Source organism: Symsagittifera roscoffensis, chromosome 6 (genome assembly GCF_963678635.1).
Source record: "Symsagittifera roscoffensis chromosome 6, txSymRosc1.1, whole genome shotgun sequence".
Taxonomy (NCBI): domain Eukaryota; kingdom Metazoa; phylum Xenacoelomorpha; order Acoela; family Convolutidae; genus Symsagittifera; species Symsagittifera roscoffensis.
The window spans coordinates 478,571-498,679 of record NC_087067.1 but is presented as its reverse complement, the minus strand read 5'-3'; the positions used below and the strand labels follow the sequence as shown (position 1 = coordinate 498,679).

Genomic DNA, 20,109 nt, shown 5'->3' with positions numbered 1-20,109 from the left:
TTATAAGTTATAATTATCAGTCACTGCTAATGGACTTTTAAAAGTATGTATGACTCCAAAAAACACAAAATGGAGACAAATTTCCACATTTCGAGTTCTATCTACTTGTTAAAAATTTAAATGTTCAACCTCTCGCCAAAAAAGAGATGGTTTCTTTTGAACTTCATTGTGTGATGAAGATAGGACGAAACTACTGCTTGCTGCCGATAGTGGGAAAGATTAGTTCACCCAACCGAACTCAACAATTGACAGTCAGAAACTCATTTTTAAGCGGAATTTTTTTTCAATTATAAACAAAGTAGCCGATAAATTCAGGCAATTTGTAAAAAGGTTGGGCTAATAGTAAAATTTTGCGCAATCTATAAAATTATAATTTAGTTTTTCTTAACTCGTTTTTTTCTTTTTATACATTTTGTTCGGATACAAGGTAAAGGTAAGCAAAGCTCAAATTCTTTTCCGAAAAATTAAATTCTTATTTTATTTTTTCAAAGATATTACTTAACTGCTAATGTAAAAAAATTGATATGTATTTGGAAATGATGAGTTAAAAGGCGGTCTTAACCAGAGGACGATGTAGGATTTTTTCGAGGGTGGGAGGGGAATGATTTTCAAAAAAATTTAAAGTTTTGTCGAGTTTTTCCCTAGGTCGATCAAAATTTTTTTCCAATTTCTCCCAGAGCACTAAGAAGAACATGCGTTAGCCAAAACGTTTGCGCCGCAGGTAAAATTTTGAAAAAAGGCCAAACAATCTGTTTTTTCCAGAAAAAAGGCCAAAAATTGCGTTTCTTCGGCGCACTCTACCCCTTAAAATTAGTAAAAATTGGCGCCAACGACGCCTTTAGAAAATTTGTTTTTGGGTCCGTCGTCAGTCAAAAATGGATATCACAAAATAGTACAAAAGGAGCCTTTGTGTTGGCAGGGGATCAAAACAAAAATCTGAAATCTGTTGATATTGAAACCTGGTGGTTTCTATTGCCCTTTAAAGTTCAGTAATAAGATAATTCTTAAGAATTTTTTAATTTAACAAAAATCGGAAAAAACAAAAAAAAATTCAAACTAAATTTTTTGTCCGAAAAACCGCTATGAAAACTAAAAACTGATGTATAAAACGTCAAGCAACGTAATAATAGTTCCAATTAGCTTTCCTCAAATCAGCTGGAAAAATTTTTGCGCCAAACTAAATCGCCGCTCACGCGTGAATAAAACGAAATCGCACATTAGTTGTCTCAATTAATTGAAGTGGCAATAATTAAACAGCCATTTTATTAAGAACAAGAACAAAAGAATGGTGGTGAGAAATTAAATTAGGCATATTAGACAGTCATAGGAAAAAGGCAAATTGAACAAAAAGTTTTTTTTTGAAGAAAAATTACCAAAAAAACAAACAAATATATATTTTTTACAAAATTTTTGCAGTTGCTTTTGGTTAGAAAAATGAAGCTAACAAACTCCAAAAATTAGTTTAATTGCTCAAAATTAAGTTTTAAGGTCTTAAATTAGGCGTATTTCAGCTTTTGTAAGCCTGCTCGCTGGCTTTATTTGCTCGAATTAAGACAAGAAATCAAAAATTTCCAACCGGTTTTTCTTGAAACTGGGGAAAAATTTTGAAAATTTTAAAAAATGGTTCAAATCACGAATGAAAGGGCTTCAATTTGATATATTACTCAATCCTATCCAGCAATTATTTGTGGTACTTGAATTTAAGCGAAAAAAAACTAAAACACACCTTCAGATATTCCGACGACTGCTTTTCTTTTTCTTTGGAGTAATTTGAAGTAAAAAAAAGTCGATGAAATTTTAAAAAAAAACGGAAAACTTTCAAAATTTATTTTTGGTGTTTTTCTGGAACTTATCCCCCCACAAGCTATGTTAAACTAAATATATATATATATATATATATATATATATATATATATATATATATATATATATATATGTATTTCGCAAATAGTAAAGTATTAAATAGATCAAAGAGCATGCCTCAATCTAATTTGGAACGGCTTCTAAGACGGATTAAATCTCCGCTACAGCGTTAATAGCAAGAAATATGGCACGCATTAATTGTCCCAAGTTGGGCAAATTGGCAATCTCTGAATGCCCATAATTTTACAAAAAAAGTCACAAGTGAAAAGTTTTTTTTTTTAAAAACTTAAACTCACGCCAACAATACCTTTTGAATGATACAAAAACTCCGTAAAAATTGGCTGATTAAAAAATTGTTTTTCGTCAGAAGAAAAACAGCCTGCCCGAGCTATGTTTTAGTGCATTAGATCAAGCAGTTTTTCGTGATTTTAAAAAAAAACTTATGTGGACATCGAAAACTTTTTTTTTTCGTCAAGGAGCTTGTTAAGAAGTTGAGGGAGTTTTGTGAAAGAGTAAAATGTATGAGAATTATACAATCTCTGACAAAACTGAAATGCCCAGAGAAATTCACTTGTTTTTGAAAAGCCTCCTAATTCTCTAAGGAACAATTGTAAAATCACATCGAAATCTTTTCATACAAGCTTAAGATTCAAAAGATAAAAACATAAATGAGTCCCAGGAAAAAGTGATATAACCATTTTCAACTGCTTTCAGCCGCTTTCACAACATGCCATCGTATGATTTCAGCTGTGAATTTACTTCGACCGATTAATCCATCTCTTCAAGATTTTCATCATCTTTTGACTTTATTCATTCCATTTATTGCCATAATCGAGAAAATATTTCGAATATTAAAAGGCTAAATTATGCACTGAGTACGCGCATTTTTTGCTGTTTGTAGGTACGAAAGTTGGAACAATAACAAAATAGTTTACGCAAAAAAAATTGTTGTTTGCAGACTTCAAACGTCACTCCAAATTATTGATCCATTGTTACATGGATTGAAACTCTTTAAAAATGGCTACTTAAAATGCCAAAACTTGTCTGGAGAAACAAAAAACACTCCGAGCACAAATATTTCGTATTGTTTTCTTCACAAATCGGAATGAGACCAATCAGCTTGCCTCAATTCTTTTTGGAACGATTCTGTAGTGCAGAACAGTTTGCTACGGGTAAATAATAAAGCAAACTCAAGCCGAGCAATTTACCGGCACTGGAGTTTTTTTGGATAATAATTGATTTTATTGTATTTTTTGTCAGTCTTAATAACTTTCAACTATATGATTATAATCTATTAAAAAGTTGTTATAATCCCAAAATAATTTGTTTTAACATAATCAAATCTAAATGATTTGAGCCAGTTATAATGGATTTTTTTTCAGAGGTTGTCCAGTGAAATTGCTTAAACTCCTAAAGTTATTCATTTCCTGCTAAGTGCAGTTGTTGCCACGTACTTTTCTTAAACTTTTTTTTTCATATCAAATTAAAAATAATGGCAGTTTTTTCGGCAGTTTAACAATATTTATATTAATTGTTTTATACCATCGCTACCATCGCTATGGTAAGAAATCACCCTTCCACCATTTTTACCATCGCCATTCGCCCACTACCCCCTACCTTATTGAAGTAAGAGGAGTTCAATGAATGAACTGGCGGCTATTCTATAGTTGAAGGATAGGGAATGGTTGAACGATGGGGGGTGAAGCAATCTAAACTCTGCCACTTCTTCTAAACCCCCATCCTCAGTTTAGCCCCCCTTCCACCCAGTTCCATCTCACCAGTCCCCCCCCCCCTCATGCTAGTATCCCCGAACATGAACATAAGTTCGTCATTATTTGCAGAACAAGTGCAACAAGCTGAGTAAACAAACTTTTGTGAAAAACAATTGATTATAATGAGTTAAGTCCGATTGCTTAGCTCATTGAGTAATTTCGGATAGGGTACACCGTCTGCTCGTCACGCTATCTTATTTTCGGCCGGATAGATTCGTGCAACTTCTTAGTCTAATACCGATCCTAATCTTACTCTTATATCTACTAGTCTCAGGGTGTTTATTTAGTCTCTGCTAGGCTCAATAGATCTAAAGTATACTGGCTTATTGCGATTGCTAAAGTTCTCTTGGAGAGGTAACTAATTTCTAAGTTAAATTCAAATCTCTCTGGTGCTGAAACTACAAGTAATTTCAGCACTTACAAATAAGTGGTTTGTTAGTTAGATGGATCATGATTGGTTAATATTAAATATTTTATAGTGATAAAATATCCAATTTATAACCAATAATAAAATATAGTTTAGATCAGGTTCCACCCATACGGGGTTTACAGAACTTTTTAGTTTTATCTTTCTTTCTGTAATTGAAGAATGGATGATGATCGTTGGTATTTGGCGAACATCATTTTCTTATTCTTGTTCATTGGAGAAGAGAGCTCCAGGAAGCTGGAGTCGTCGACATAGTTCCTCTTGGAGAAGAACGGCCCATGATGCTGGATTCATGGATATGAAGTTGTTATCTTGTCATTCGACAACGACTGTGATCCCCAATGAAATCAATCCGATTTCCAAAAGGTTTGCTATGTCAGGTTGTTCTGTCTTAGTAGAGAACTGTCTGTGTTTACTCTCGTCTGGGAATGGCGGAAAGATCGTATTTGGAGGGAATGCCTTGTACTTTGGATCCGTACGTATCCAGTTTTAAGCTGGTGTAATCCGGTTTGGGTACCGTAGGTTTTCTTTTCTTAGTCATGGTGTTAGTTTATGGTGCGTTGGTCAGTTTAGGTTAATATATAATTCCTTTCCAACCGGGTTAAAGAAAAGTTGGAAACTTGTTATCGCTTGTGTGAGTTATTGTTAGTGAAAACTCAAAAATTAAAAACATTATTTTAAACAATTCTTCTTGGGCGAGCAGTGAGCGATTGTGCATAGAATTCCTTGTGCGAGTAAATGAAAAGATAGAAAAGGTTAGTACTGCTTACTTATTTTATAATTTTTACTGCTTAGAATTTGTATTTTACTACTTTGGAGTATTAATTTATAGAGTAATTTACTGCTTTTGTATGAATTTTACTGCTTCTTTCAGTGCATAAGTTTTAATGATTATTATAAATACAACAGTTTGTGTTTTTATTTGTTTTGTTTTCTTTCATCTTGCAGGTGATTATGGTGTGAAGACTAAAAGAATAAACTAAACATCTACATAAAATGTCTTGAATAAGATCTGATGTTGTTAGCAATTTAGCTAGTATGCGTATGACATTTTTAGTTTGCAGCAGTGGCCAAAGCAATTGAATTGCTTTTATGGTGTTTAGATCTTTGGTGCCAACTGCAAATTCATGAGGTGTGTTTTGTATTAGATTGTATAGTTTATGATTGTATTTAGTATTATGATTTAGTAATATCTAATATGGGAATTTCGATAGGTTGGATGAATTCATGAGGGATGGTGAAGGGTCGGGATTCTTCGTCATTGAAGGTTTTGGTGAGGGGAGAGAATGTATACACCTGGGTAACTGGGTCATAGTTGCAGAGGATGCCTTGAAGGTTAGTTTTTTTTATGCAATATGTGAAGTTAAGAAAAAATGGTGAGGTGTATTTAGAATTAAAAACTGAAATCGGTGGTGAGGTTGTCGTGATGGTGTATGTAAATCAAAATGATTTTGAATCAAAAGAAAATATGTGTAAGTATGCGTTTGTTTATTTCGCAACATATTATCGTGGGAACAGTGAAAATCACGTTCTTTTGTTGAAAGAAAATGAAAGGTTAGTGAAAAGAGTTGAAGTTTATCTTAAAATGTTTCATATGCCTGGATATCTGCTAGTGCTTCAGAATTATTATGATCATGCTTTTCATCAAAAATATTGAGAGTGAATATATAAGATGTTTTGATGAAAATTTTTTCTGTTAGTTGTGGGTTAGCAAAACGGTCTTCATCTAGAAATTGGTCTTGATTTGGTCTAATGATATTTTGATCGTAGTATTCTATTGAGTAATCGTTAGCTCGGGGTGCTGTGAATGTTTTTAGTAGCTTCTTATATCCTACATATGTAAGTTTTCGAGGTGTGAGTGACGTGGTTAGTCTATATAAATCGTTTTTGGTTCTTTCAATATCGTGTGTGGTGTTATGAAGTGGTAAAGAAAGAGGATTAGTGAAATTATAATAAGCGGTCCAATGAAGTGTAGGTATTAAAACTTTTCATCTACAAAATTATGTGGTTCTGTGTTAGTGTCAGAATGATTGAGGGTGTATTGTGGAAATAAAGGTAGAGTTACGTGGAGATAATTTGCGGTGTTGGTGTGGTCTGGATGATTGATATATTCTCTGGCGGTTCCGGGTTTTGATGGGAAATGGATGATTAGGTTTTAAAGGTTTAAAGGTTTAAAGGTTCTTTTAAAGGTTCTATGAGCTCGGTTAGTGCAAGTGGATGTTTCTGTTGACGTGGATGATTGAGCTAGTGATGGTGTATAATCTGATAGTGGTGTAGGTGTTGGTGGATTTGATGGTGTTATTGTTGATGATAATCGGTGAACAGTGAGAGTGTGGGGGTTTTGTAAATGTTGTTGTAGGGTTATAAAATTATCAAGTTCTTCAGAAAGTTCAATGTTATCTGGGTAGTTATTGTTGGAACGTTCGGAATTAAATGGGGATTAGGTTGTGATATTTGAGAAGAAGTGGAGGGGGGGATGGAAATTGGTTATGGGATTGAATGGGTTGAAAGAGGGGTTTCGAAAAATTTGAAGATGTGGTTTGGGCATAGGTGGAAGGGGATCGTTTGGAGTCGGCGAATTCGTCGGGAGTTTCTACATCTGAATTATTGAATTTTGATACTGTGTGAAAAACTGAGATGTCTGAGTTAGTATCAGAATTCATGCCGGATGATGTATTAATTTGTTGTGAATCGGGTGGCGGAAAAGCGAAAAGAGGGATAATGGGGATTTGAGTTTGGAGGTTGGCTGGATGGGAATTTGAGCGATGGAGGGATCCAATTTGTCTGCTCATCGTGGGCTAAAAAAATGATTGTTTTGAGATTGAAAACTGGTGGTATGGGGTTGTTCAATAATTTGTTCATATGTATTATCATTTTGTTGGTGTTGTGTTACTATATGCTGGATGGGGCTTTGTACTGTATTTGGTCTAAAATTTGGAGGGTTTGTAATTGCTAAATTTCATAAATTTCGCGGAATTAGTGATAGTGGATGGTTTTGAGGTAGGTTTGGTAGTTGTGGTGCTGTAGGTGTTGATTTTGTATTACTATGTTCTTCGTCTTATGTATTTGGTCTTGTGGATAATTTTGTATTGTATAGTTTGATTTGTGCTTCTAAGAGTATTTTAGTTTTTGATGTTGAAAATATTCCAAAGAAACCTGCAAATAGTATGCGTGCTACGCTTGCTTGTCTATTTACTTGTGTGTGTATTGCACATGTATTATAGATTCCTTTTAGTAATGAGAAAATAAATCCAATAAAATTAAACATAGCGTATAAGATAGTCAATCTTTCTAAGATGTAAAATGGCCATCCTAGAAAGGCAAGCATTTCGTTTTTTAGAGTTACAAAATTGAAAATATTATTGGGTGAAGTATCTTGTAGTCTATATTTTTCACCATTTAATAATATGTAGTCTTTGATATCTTTAAAATATCCACTGTAGTCTTGTGTATAATTGTCTGAGAATACTGCGGTTTCTGCAAGTTTTCTTAAAAATTGATCTATTGATTGTCGTTGTATAGTGTCCATTTGTGTTAGTAGTTCTTGAAACTGTTGTGTTCTAATGTGATGTTGTTTATACGATTTAGAATATTTTCCTATCGATTGTAAATTGATGTTGGGATTGCGAAGAATGGTGGCTCGATTACTTTCAGGTGAAAACTTTTTCAATGGTTGCATTAATGTAGGGTATGGTGTTAGTAAATAGCATTTCTCTTCGTCAGGATTTAATTGTACTCCGTTTGGCTCTTTTCTGAACCACATGGGACTGCGGTATCCCAAAAATATGTTCGTCTTGAAAAGGTATCAACAAAATGTACTTTGTTTTTATAAAATATGGGAATTCTTTTATTACATCTTTTATCTTCAAAAACATATAGTGGTGATACTTTTTTGGTACAAGTATAAAACCATAAAATGTTTTCTTCGTAATCAACAAAATTTGATCTATTTCCTGATAATAATTATCCTGCGTAGGGTATTTTTAAGACTACTAATGCGAGTGATTGTAAAGTTTGTGTTCTTTCTAATTCGCATAATTGGTGAAGTTTTTCGAGTTCAGAAAGTGACATTTCTTGAAAAATTCAACTAATCGTGTAGTCTATTTTCATGTTTAAATGAATTTCATAGTGTGTTGCGCCAAAATAGGTACTATTCATTAAAGATAGTTTTTGTAAACGTTTGTTTTACTGTCGTATGGTTTTAGTTTTCCACCAGGGTTACCTGCGTTTTCAATGAGGTTCACTGGGACGTATGATGTGCCTTCGTTAATAGGGTGACTTGTTGCGTAAGGGTCAAATTTTATTTTTCCAGTGGTCATGTGGAAACCTTTTTCGTATTCGACAAGTATTTCCGAGTATTGTGTTTTATAAAGTGGATTGCGGTATTTACTTGCAAATTCTGTTTCGTGATAGATTTGAAAACGTGTCAATTTATTTTCTATATCGTGAATGTTTCTGAAATCAGTGCTTTGTTTGTGAGATGGGTTCACTTGTTCATATGGGATGGATTCAATAAAATATTTTTCATGAAATTTTATCAATCGAGCGCGTATTTTTGCTACTTGAAATGTTGTACAAGTATCTTCGGGAAACCAAACAATTGTTGCCTGTGTCCTTTTGGTGGGATCACAAAATCCTTGGTCATTTTTACATGGTAATCGTATTCTTTGATAAATAATGGTGTTATCTTTTAAATCTCGTGTAAGTTGTATTTTTTCAAGTTGTATTTTCCAATCGAAAAACATTATTTTTTGGTATCCTTTATTTTTTTATATCTGCTTTGCAACTTGAAGGATTATTAATTCCAATGTGTGGTATCCAGTGTTTCTCATGAATGTCGTATGTTAATCGTCCGTGTGCGCCATTAAATGGGTGTCGTTCGTCTAATTGGATATGTCCTTGATATCTTTCAAAATCTGCTTGATGTACTGAATTGGCAAAAACTTGAAAGTTTACAATTTTTCTATCTGACTTTTTATTTTTCGTTAAGTTTAACGTAAGTAATTCGTTTTTACAATCATCGGGTTTTAAATGTAGAAGTCCTTCTATATTACTCTGGTAGAAGGATTCGTGATCGAGTCGATTTTTATTTCCGTTAGAATATGGATTATAAAATGTGATATATCCAATTGTGTTTTTGGTGTATCTGTCGTATTTATAAATTACTTCAGTTGTTTTTAATGAGGGAGGTAGTGATTGAGCTGTTATATTCAGCGGACTTAAGGAAAAAGGGTGTTGAATAATATTATTTAGTTTGACTGTGATTTCAAATTTTAGTTGGAGACTATTTTGTTGAAGTATTAGAATATTATGTTGTCGAATATCTTCGTGGATATCATGTCTATATTGTAATCTATTAAGTGCCCAACTATGGAGTCGGCTACTTTCTTTGTGTTGCCCAAATAGTGGGGGAGGTGCTACGAAAGTGTTCCAATCTAATCGTAAAGGGATGTTTGACGATGATTGTTCTCTGTATCGAGCGTCAAGATTATTTGGAAAATTTAAGGGGAAAAGTGATGGTGAGTTTGACTTAAAGATGGTGTCGATTGAAGTGAAATTGCTTCTGGTAGGGATGATAGTGCTTTAGCAGAGGAAAAATCTTTTGTTTCGTTTACTAAATTTGGTTCACCTTGAGTATAAGAATGTAAAGTCCAATATGGTAAGCGTTCAGTAGATTCTGGGGGGTTAAAAGGTTTTTCACGAAATTGTTCTGATGTTGGGGTTGAATCTAGATAGTCTGATGGAATATTTGAAGTACTACGTTGTGAAGTAAGTGTAGGGGTATCTGGCAATGTACTGCTAAAAAGTTCTGAGGTAGTCGGTGTTGGAGATTGAGGTATGTTAAATTGAACTCTGGGAGTTTGAAAAATACTGTTCCGTCTTGGATGTATAATTTGTCTATTTATTTCAAATCTATTTTGATTTAGACTAATATATCTTATTCGATTTAAATCTTGTTGTAAGGTGGGATATAAATCATATGTTGGTTCACTTAAAGGTGCTTGTCGATGGACTGGTTCTAATGGTTCTGATAAGCATGCGTGTCGTTCTTCAAAAGTGTATGGGTTATCTTGAAAAGAAATGCGTGTTGATGTTCAGGGATTTGGGGTAGTTGTAGGTGTTACCGGAATTTCTTGGGAAGATGGTGGTGGGGGCTGTTTTGGTGGTGGTTCATTAGCAATTTTGAAAATGTGTTTCAGTGATTATTTTTTAGATTTTATGTTTGTTATAGTATTCTTCAATAAAAAGAATTAAGAGAATAGTTGCTAGGGCAAATGTGATTACTGCCTTTTTTATACATTTGCACATTGTCATGATTAGGGATGTCAAGAATGTAAGGAAAATTATGAATAAAGAAAAATATCTTTTCGACTGAAAATAGTTCGTATCAATTAAATAGAGTTTGAGTTATCGTACCTGCGAATGCGGTCAAGGATTTGGAAAAATTGGAGATATATTTCAAATAGGGAACAGAAAATTAGAAAAAAATTGCAAAAAATTATCAAAAGGATTATTAGGGCTTCGAAAGTTTCAATAAAAAATATTAGCAAAAGTTCAAATAGAATAGAAAATTTTATGGAAAGATTTATGATGATTTGTTTGAGAGTATGGACTGTTAAAGTAAGAAGCATTCAAGAAATGATTCGTTCCGACGAAAATTTTTTAAATTTTTGAGGCGATTTTCAAGTGTGGTCGGATTATTTATTAATTGTTTGACAAGTGGGTTGAGTTTTGTCAAAAGTTGTTGGGGGCTTATTTTATGGTGTTTGGGAAGTCTTCTTAATCGTGTTTTTATTGGTCGAATAGTTTTGAGTTTTTTTGAGATATTTGTTCTTTAGGCCAAATGATCATGGTCTTTTTTTTACTTTAGGCTAATTTGCCATTTTTGGTTGGAGGGTTTTTGAGGTCTAAGTTGGGAAAATATTGTTGATCTTTGCATTATTTGATAGGGGAGGGCTGTAATATTGAAGTGGTGTTTATTTTAGTTGTCAAGTTATAGCAAGGTGCTTATTTTTGACCTGGAGGTTATAAAGTTATAGTTAAAGATATGCCTGGAAATTGATATCTGTCAGCTAATGAGTTTGTGTTAGAGATATTGAAGGTGACGAATTTGAGTGAATCCTATTGGCGGATTTTGAACTAGAATTTATCAAGTGTGTTTCAGCATGTTATTACGAAAATATGAAAGTTCAAAATGATTAAAAAGGATATAATTTCTGAATTTGAGATTAAAGTTGTTGGTGGAATTCAACTTTTTAAAATTTTTTTGTAGATTGCGTGATGAATGTTTAATAATTTTTACGTGGTTGACTTCTAAGTCGTGATGATTCTCTACGTTCTGATTTTTCTTTTTGATCTTGTGGCAAGATTGTTTCTGTCATTTTTCTATTTTTTTTCTCTTTTTGAGTTGTTTTTTGTTCTAGGATGTTAGCTGTTTGAGGAGTTTCATTGTGTGCAATGATTTGCTTTTTGTTGCTTTTATCATTAGCTGTTTGATTTTGTTCTATTTGTGTATTGTTTTGATCAATTTTTTAACCTGTGAAAGAATATAAATGAGTTAATTCTCGTAGTGCGTATTTTTTTGGGTAAAAAGGTAATAAATTCTTACGATGTTGAACAATTTTTTTTAGTAGTATCAGTGAGTTTGTATGTTACTTCAGTAGATTTTTCAATTATTTGGTTTGGTCCTTTTCGAAGTGGTTGTAATTTTTCAGAAATTCCTTTTTGTATGTTAAAATTTGGTATTAAAAAATGTTCCTATTTTTTAGTCTGTAGCTGGCATAAAACGTGAATTAATATGGTTGTTTATATTTTGCCTTTGTAACAATTTCTTTGTTACTTTTTGGTAGTTTTCATTATGTTTCTTATCTCTATTTAAGATGAAAGTGATCTTCATCATGTGTGTGCAATGGTAGATTATAACATATTGAATATTTTTTTGGTTGACAATGACCTTGTCTGTTTTTATGAGCATTTGCTGTGATCATAATTGGTTTTCTTGGCTTTTGATTAAAAACCATTTCAAATGGTGACATTCCTAAAGTTGTTGTGATTTGTGACTTGTACGATAAGGGGAATAATTTTACGTCGGCTGACCATTCAATGTATCGTGTATCATTTCCATTAATGATACTTCTAAGGTATTCTTGTAGTGAACGGTTCATGCCTTTGTCTCATCCATTTGTCCAAGGTGCATGAGACGTACGTGGTTTGTGTTCAATGTCATACAAGTGACATAATGTGATGATTTCATTGTTTATAAATTCTGTGTCATTATCTGTGACCTATATTTCGGGTAATTCGAATTTAGCTATCCAATGTCCGTAGAGTGTCGTGTATGCGTAATAAGCATTACAATATGGTACAATTTGGTTGAGTGCTACATAGTGTGTAAATGCGTCAACAATGACCATAATGTAGGAATTTCCTTCAGAGGATGGGGAAATTGGTCCTTTTGTGTCAAAAAAAATCGATGATTAAAATATAGACTTTGCCCTTTAAAATCTTGTTTTTGTGCTGTCTGTTTTTGATTTTGATAAGGTTTATTTAATTGACAAATTATACAATCGTTGCATAATACTTTAATCCAAATTGGGGCATTTGGAAAGAAATTTTGTGTAAAATTTGAATATGTCTTTTCTGATCCTGAGTGTCCTTTGGTATTCTGTGTATGAGATATGTTGAATGCTATCAACATCATACTTAAAGGGAGACAGGGGACTTTAGAATCAGTTAATTGGTATTCTAAAAGATCTGTGTTTTCATTTATAATTGTATTGTTAAATTTTCTGAAATATCGGAGGAGTGTTTTATTTCCTAAGATTGTAGTATCAACTTTTGCTGGTTTTGTTTTAAATTTGTGCCATGATTTGAGTTGTCTAATGACAGGGTCAAGGTTCTGTTATTTTTGTAATAGTTGTAGTGTAACTTTTTCTGTCGTGTGGTAAAAAAATATTTTCGACCTCTAATGTTGATAGTGAAAATGTATCGAGTGGGTCATGAAGATCAAAAATTTGATTCACTGTGTGTTTTGGATCATTTGTTGGCGGCCCTGATAAATTTATTTTATCAGTTAGATTTTCTTTTTCTATTAAAGCGAAAGGATCTTTTTTGTGTGGTTGTTGTTTTTTTTCTTTTGTTGAGTATTGTTCTTCATCCAATGTGAATGTGGAATTGGTTTAAATGTGGCTGTTCCTAGTAAATCAACTTCGTAGTGATTGTTTTGACAATCTAAATAAGGCGGAAAATGTTGTAGATTTTTTATTTGTGATTGATCAATGGCGGTTTTGACTGCATATTTGCATTCTAGTCGTGGTGATGTTTCGTCTTTTGTAAGATAAAATTTGATATACTGTGGTATTCCAACTGTAGTCTTTCGTGTAAGTAGTTTTGGTGGCATGTTTCTACTTAATTTATCTGGTAATGCAAGTTTTTTTCCTGCTGTCCATACTATATGTAGGTTTGGGAATTTCATTAAAATTAATTGAAATCTATAAACTCTATGGTTTGGATTTGATTTCTGTGTAAAAAGAAATATAATTGGTTTGCGATCTGTAAATAAAACTGTTGGATGTCTCGATCCAAGTATCAGAAATTCGTATTCTGTAAGTGTATATATTATAGCTGTACATTCTCTCATGAGGGTAGAGAGTCGTAGTTTGGCTTGTGTAAATAAGCGGGATTTTGCTGATATGACATTCATCTTATTTGATCCATTATGAGATTGTAATATTGCTGCGCCGATGCCAAAACTTGAAGCATCGCACATTGCAAAGAATGGTTGATTCGGATCTGAATTTGTTCTGTTAAAAGCTTTTAAATTTCTTCAAATCGTGTTTGATGCTCGGTTGTCCATTTAAAATTGTTTTGTTCTCGTAGGATGTTGTAGAAAGGTCTTAAGTATAGTTGCATTTTGTATACATATTTGCTTAAGAAATTCAACATTCCGATGAATTCTTGGATTTTTTTTTATTTGTAGGTGGTTGAAGTTTTTGAATTGCGTCGATGCGTGATTTTAATGGAGTTACAATGTTTCTTTCAATAATGTTTCCAAGAAACTTTACGCGTGTTAGAAAAAATTGCGATTTATCCGGTGCTGCTTTCATGTTTTCGTTTTGGAGTATGTGATGATTTTGTTCTAAGACTAAGAACATTTCATCTTCAGTTTGTGACTGCATGAAAACATCGTCTAAATATGTGATTGCATTTTTCTTAAGTATGAGTGGTCTAAAAATTTTACTCTGCTGAAAAAGCTGAAAAAGCTGCTGTTCCTATGGATATTCCATAGAATAGTCTATTGAATTCATATTGTTGAATTCCAATAACGAATTGTGTTAGTCGTAGTGACTGTTCATCTAGTGGCATTTGATTGTATGCACTATTCATATCTGCGGTTGTAAAATATTTTCCGTTAATTTTTGTTAAAATTACTTTGATGGGTTCAATAGGCCAATTACATTTTGATTCGTCAATTAGTGAATTGAGTCATCTAGCGTCTAGAACTATTTTGAGTGACTCTCCTTTAGCTAGGATGATAACTGGATTGATAAAGGTGTTACCTTTTGGATGTTCTTCTTTGTTTACGGGAGATATAATTTCGTTTTGTTCTAAAATATCAAGTAATCGGTTTACTTTTTCATGTAAGTGTATTGGTAATTTGCTTGCTCTTTGTTTTTTGAAAACTGCATCAGGTTTTAAAGGTAAATTTAATGGTGAATTTACTCTTCCAACATCAAAGTTGGATGTTGCGCAAACTGTTGGATATTTCAGCAATAATTTGGCTAGTTTGTCAAATTCGTTTTGTGTTATTTGAAAGTGTTGAAAATTAAACATCGTTAGGAATTTTTGCTGTTCTTCTGTATAATGTGATATATATATATATTGAATGTTGGTTTGAAATAAGGTGTTTTTATGAAATAGTCTGACTTTCTTTTTTCGTTTCTGATTATATTATTTATTGATAATTCTTCATCAAGAATTGTTGATTGGCAAATATCTAGTAGTTGTAATAAGTTATTGACTTGATATGCTACTTCGTTTGTGGGTGAAGTTGTAGCGTTTGTTTCACAAAATCCTAAGAGTCCCAGAGGTAATGTAATTTGATATGAGGAGTTATTATAAACGTGTAATGAGATAATGTCAGAGTTTGAGTTTTTCATATATTTAATGGATGATATTGTTATCCGAAAAAATTTATGGATAGATTTGAATTCAAGGTCTGACATAAAAAGTTGTTTTTTGTTTTGATTTTTAACATATTGATGGACTTATTTGATTGAAAAGTTATATACATTTCCTGAAAATGGTTTCAGGTATTTTTGTTCCTGATTTTAGATAGGGTAAAAATTTGAGAAAAATGGTGGTTGTTTGTTTAATCTCTGAAAGAACGTTAAAGCTGTGTTTTTCATTCTTGAATATTTATCTTTTATATGGATTTTAGTATTTAAGATGTTTTTTGTTGGTATATTTTTAGTTAAAAACGGTATGCCAATGATATTGTGTTTTATATCTGCTAAGTGGAATGTTTGTTTAAACGGTTTGGTCAAAATTTTGTGTTGTTCCATTGTTCTAGTGGGGACAAGGAAAAGTTGGATTTTCCCATGATTGATTAGCGTTGATCCTTGTGCTGTTGCTAATTTACTGGCTGTTTTCATAAGAATTAGGTTTGGATGTAATGTTTTTATCTCATTCCAGGTGGGAATATTAATAGTATTTGATTCTGCTCCTGAGTCGATTAAAAAATCTATTTCAAGGTCTGGTGGTTGAAGTTCTTTATTTTTTGGGCTTTCTAAGAGAAATGGGATTGTCCAAATTTTTTCTCTTGGTTGTTTTTTCTGTATGTTTTGATAAATATGATTTGTACTTGAGCATTGTACTTTGTCTTTTTCATCGGGTTTGGTTACCGTGTTGATTTCTTTTACTTCTTGTGTGTTTGGTATATTATTAAGAGGTCGAGTATAACAATCATGAAGAAATTCCAAGTGATTTTCATAAATGTGTGAACTGAAGGGCTGTTCATATATGATGGGCTCATAGTCATTTTCGACTGTTATCATATTTACTGAGATGATGTTATTTGTATCACTTTCGCTGTCTGTTGATTCGCAACTGATGTGATTTTTTTTGTAGTTCGGTGTTTCCTGTATCAACGATACTAGTTGGGTCTGAAGTTGATTCTTCAGTTGTTTGTACTTAGTTAAATTGTCTTTGATGCTTTGGTATGTTACTTCTATATCTATGTTGTGAATCTGGATAGCGGTTATTATTCCTGTGAGGAGATTGGGAATAATTTCTTTGTCTATTGTTATAGCTTGAGTTTCGATTTTGTGAATTGTTTCTTGAACTATTTTGGTAAATATCACTAGATTTTTGATAATTTCATCAATTGTACGAAATATTTCTTGATCTGTTGTTTTGATAATATTGAATTCGGTTATTTGAATAACTTCTATTCCTATTATTGGAATAATTTCTACTTCTATTGTATGATGAATTTCGTGACCTGTCGTTGGAATAGTGTCTATTCCTGGGGTTTGAATGGGAACTGGATGCAGAAACAATTTCTCTTCTGTTTGAATTCGATCGTGAATGGTTATTTCGACTTGGATTATTTTGACTATTTGATCGACTATATCTAGTTTGTGAGAAATTTCGTGAATTTCTTTGTTCAGGAGATCTACCTCTATAACTTGAGTTATATGGTGACTGATTTCTTGAGTAGTTCGAGTTGCCTGGAAGTGGCTTTCCAGAGCTGTTATTACTGTGTGTATTTTTGTTTGGTAGATTTTGATCTTTTTTCATGTACTGATAGAATGATTTATTTGGTTCTTTGTATTTTTGTGGTTTATTTTGATTGTCTTGCCGTTTTTGTCTACATTCGGCAATACTGTGTCCGCATCGTCGGCAATAATTACACCATTTCTTAAAAGATGGTTTACCTTTGAACTTTGGGTTTCTCTCATATATATTCAAAATTTCAGTGATTTTTTCAGATAGGTCTACATCTGAGTCTGGAATATTGTTTATATGGGTAGTATTTGTTTCGATTCTGTTAACATATTGTAGCTTGAGATTTTCTGTTTCTTCAAGTTTCATTTTAATTTCTGCCTGTTCTAGTTTATCGACTAGTTTTCTAAAGTCTAAATCAGGTTCTCGAATTGAGGAAGGATGTGATGCTCTCTTTTTAATAGCTGTTTTTCTAAGCTGGGGTGTCAGAGTCATCATTAAAATTTCCGTCATTTTCCTGTTTTTATAATCATGTGTATTGAGTGAATATGCTTTTCGAACTAGTGTTTCGATTCTTACTGCCAATTGTTTAATTGTTTCATTTGGTAATCTGCGAATTTCATTACATAAAACTCCTTGATGTTGTTTGTTTCTTTCAGAATCAAACATTTTTGAAAATTCTTGTGTGAATCTTTTCCGATCTGATTTTATGTCTATTGGTAGAACTAAAAACCATTTTTGAGCTGCGGTATCATATGTTGTTTGTATTAACGCTGTGCGTCGATGTATCCAATTTTGGTGAAGTGGTGTGTTAATTGGTTCAGGTCCTATATTCAAAATTAAATTTGCTGTAACTGCATTTAAATAAACTTCTACAGAATATTCAGGATCTGTGCCTGTAAATACCATCAATGCTTTTTTTTGATGTGATCGAAGATCCACCTATTAGGTATGGATTCATCGTCATTTGTAATGATTCAGCGGCATTTGGTATCTGTAAAAAAGTTTGTAAGTTGATTTTTTGCGATTTCATGTTGTTGTAGGTAATATGGTAGTGGTATTTCATTTAACATTTGTGTTGGTTGGTAAGAATGCATATCAGCTGAGTTTTGTGGTTGTGCTGGTTGATAAGACTGTATGGTGATTGAATTTTGCATCTGTAACGATTGGTAGCTTTGTTTATCAGCTGGGTTTTGTGGGTAAATTTTTACATTTTGATATGTTTGAGTTTGTCGGGGTTTTTGTGTACGCTATTCTTGGGTATATGGTGCAAAAATATCATGTTGGAAATAATCATCATCATCATCGGATGATAAATTGTTTGTATAGTAGGGTGTTTGTTGTTTATCTAATTTGTTGGAAAAATGGGTAATTTTCACTACGATCTTGTGGGGGATATGGGTGATCTTGAAAGTTTACTGGGTTTTGTGATGTATTTTCAAGATACCATTTTTGTGAAAACAAATGATTTTGTGTATTTCTGCGGTGGGGTTTGTTGTTTGTGATTGATTGACATAATTATAATTGTGTTCCGCAAAATTACTTCTTGTAATTTTTTTTCTTGTTTCTGATGGTTTTGTCATTGGTCTATATGTTTGATAGTCCATATGTGAATACCTTGGAGCAACCGAGGGTTTAACCGTGGTTTGTAATGTTACTTGTGGTAATGTTGGATTTTTGGGTCTTGATGTTGTGAGATTTGGATGTATTGGTGAAATGCTTTGTTGCGTATTTGTCGCTATTGTTTCAACTATTTCTTCATTTACCACTTGTCATGCTATTTGAATATCTTGTTGTCTAAAATTTGGAGATCGATTTAGATTTTCCTGTTGTATAACAGTTGAATTTAAACTATTATTTTGTGTACCAGGTAGGAATGAATTATAGTTTAAAGGTGTTGCATCTATTGTAAGTGAAAATACCTTTACGTAATCTTTGTGGATTGATTTTGTACTAATTGCTTGACTTGAGATGTCTACTGGAAAGTTTAAAAATAGTGGGTGAGACCATTCAGGGTCCCAAACATAATCTGATTGCTCTGCAATGACCGTGTCATCATTGGTACTTTGAGGTCTAAAGCTTTTTCTTGCTTGTGCAACTAAATCAATATTATGTGTGAAATAATCAAATAAAAACCATGCTAAAATTTTTTGTAAATCATGTTTAGCATTTTGTGAGACGTCGTTATTGATAAGATTTTCACGGATTGTGTTTAAAAATGCTGAAAATGCGGCAATTTCATTTCTAACTTTTGTGTGTTTTGATGATTCAAGTGGTGATGTACTTCGTGTTTCTGTTCTTTCTAGTATAGATAAATAGGTATATTTTATTACAAAAGTGGAAATACTGAATTCGCTCTTGGTGAATATTGAATTCGCTCTTTGTGAATTTTGGTGCTGTATGTTTTTAATGTACTCTGTGAATCCTTTTGAAAATTTGATGTCAATCTCATCTGTTTAGATGACATATTTACCTTGAAATTTACTCGGTGTACTGAGTTCTATGGTGTAAATTCCATATTTTTGTATTAGGTTACATATTCTTTTTAAATAATGATCAACAATTTGTCTTTTGATTTTTATTTCGGGGAATTCTGCTTTACATGGGCTGGTTCCCCGTTCGAATAAATTTGCGATTAGAGTATTAAAAAATTGTGTTTGTCCTCTATCATCAGTGAGTGAAGTAATGTTAAATGGAAAAACGGAGTGTTCGTCTGGACTTTCATAGCTTTGAGTATATCTCATTTTTTCGTTTTATAACTGTTAGTACGTAATGTTCAATATGTCTGATTGGTTGATTACAATTGTATAAATGTACTGGTTTATTTTTGCAAATCTTTTTTATTCGTCTTTTTCCTTGTTTTAATGAGTATGATGTGGCTTCTGAGTCAGAAAAAATAATTGGTCATGGATTGGGTAATTTTTATTTACCGTTTCTTTCAGTTTATAGAGTGCGTCTAAATTACTGACTTCTGATTCGGAGACTGCGTTTCTTTTCTTTGAAAATCTTTTTCGTGTAATCTGTCTTGTTTACTTATAATTTTTCTATTTATTGTTTGTCGGTTTGTTCGAATGTATCCAATTGTTTGTGTATGTGGAGTAGTTACGAGATTGTTTTTGATTGTCTATTTCACGGTTGTGTATTACGATTGTTTGTTTATTACCTAAATTTTTTGTGACATAAGGTTTAGGATGAAAAGATGCAAGGATTTTATCCTAGTGATTTCAATATCCTAGACTGTTAGTCCTTACAACTTTTTGGTTAGCCTAACTTGGGTCATGTATATAGGGTTGGAGAGAAAAGTATATATCGATTCCTAAG

At 32.6% G+C, this 20,109-nt stretch overlaps 1 long non-coding RNA gene across 1 annotated transcript in view; it reads left to right on the top strand.

Annotated features, from left to right (window-relative positions):
* The first annotated feature begins 233 nt into the window (after positions 1–233).
* LOC134848533 (uncharacterized) overlaps positions 234–20,109 on the top strand; it is a 29,774-nt gene continuing 9,898 nt past the window's right edge. Inside the window, exon 1 of the long non-coding RNA XR_010162953.1 lies at positions 234–433. This is a non-coding gene — a long non-coding RNA (uncharacterized LOC134848533). The remainder of the gene's footprint in view (positions 434–20,109) is intronic.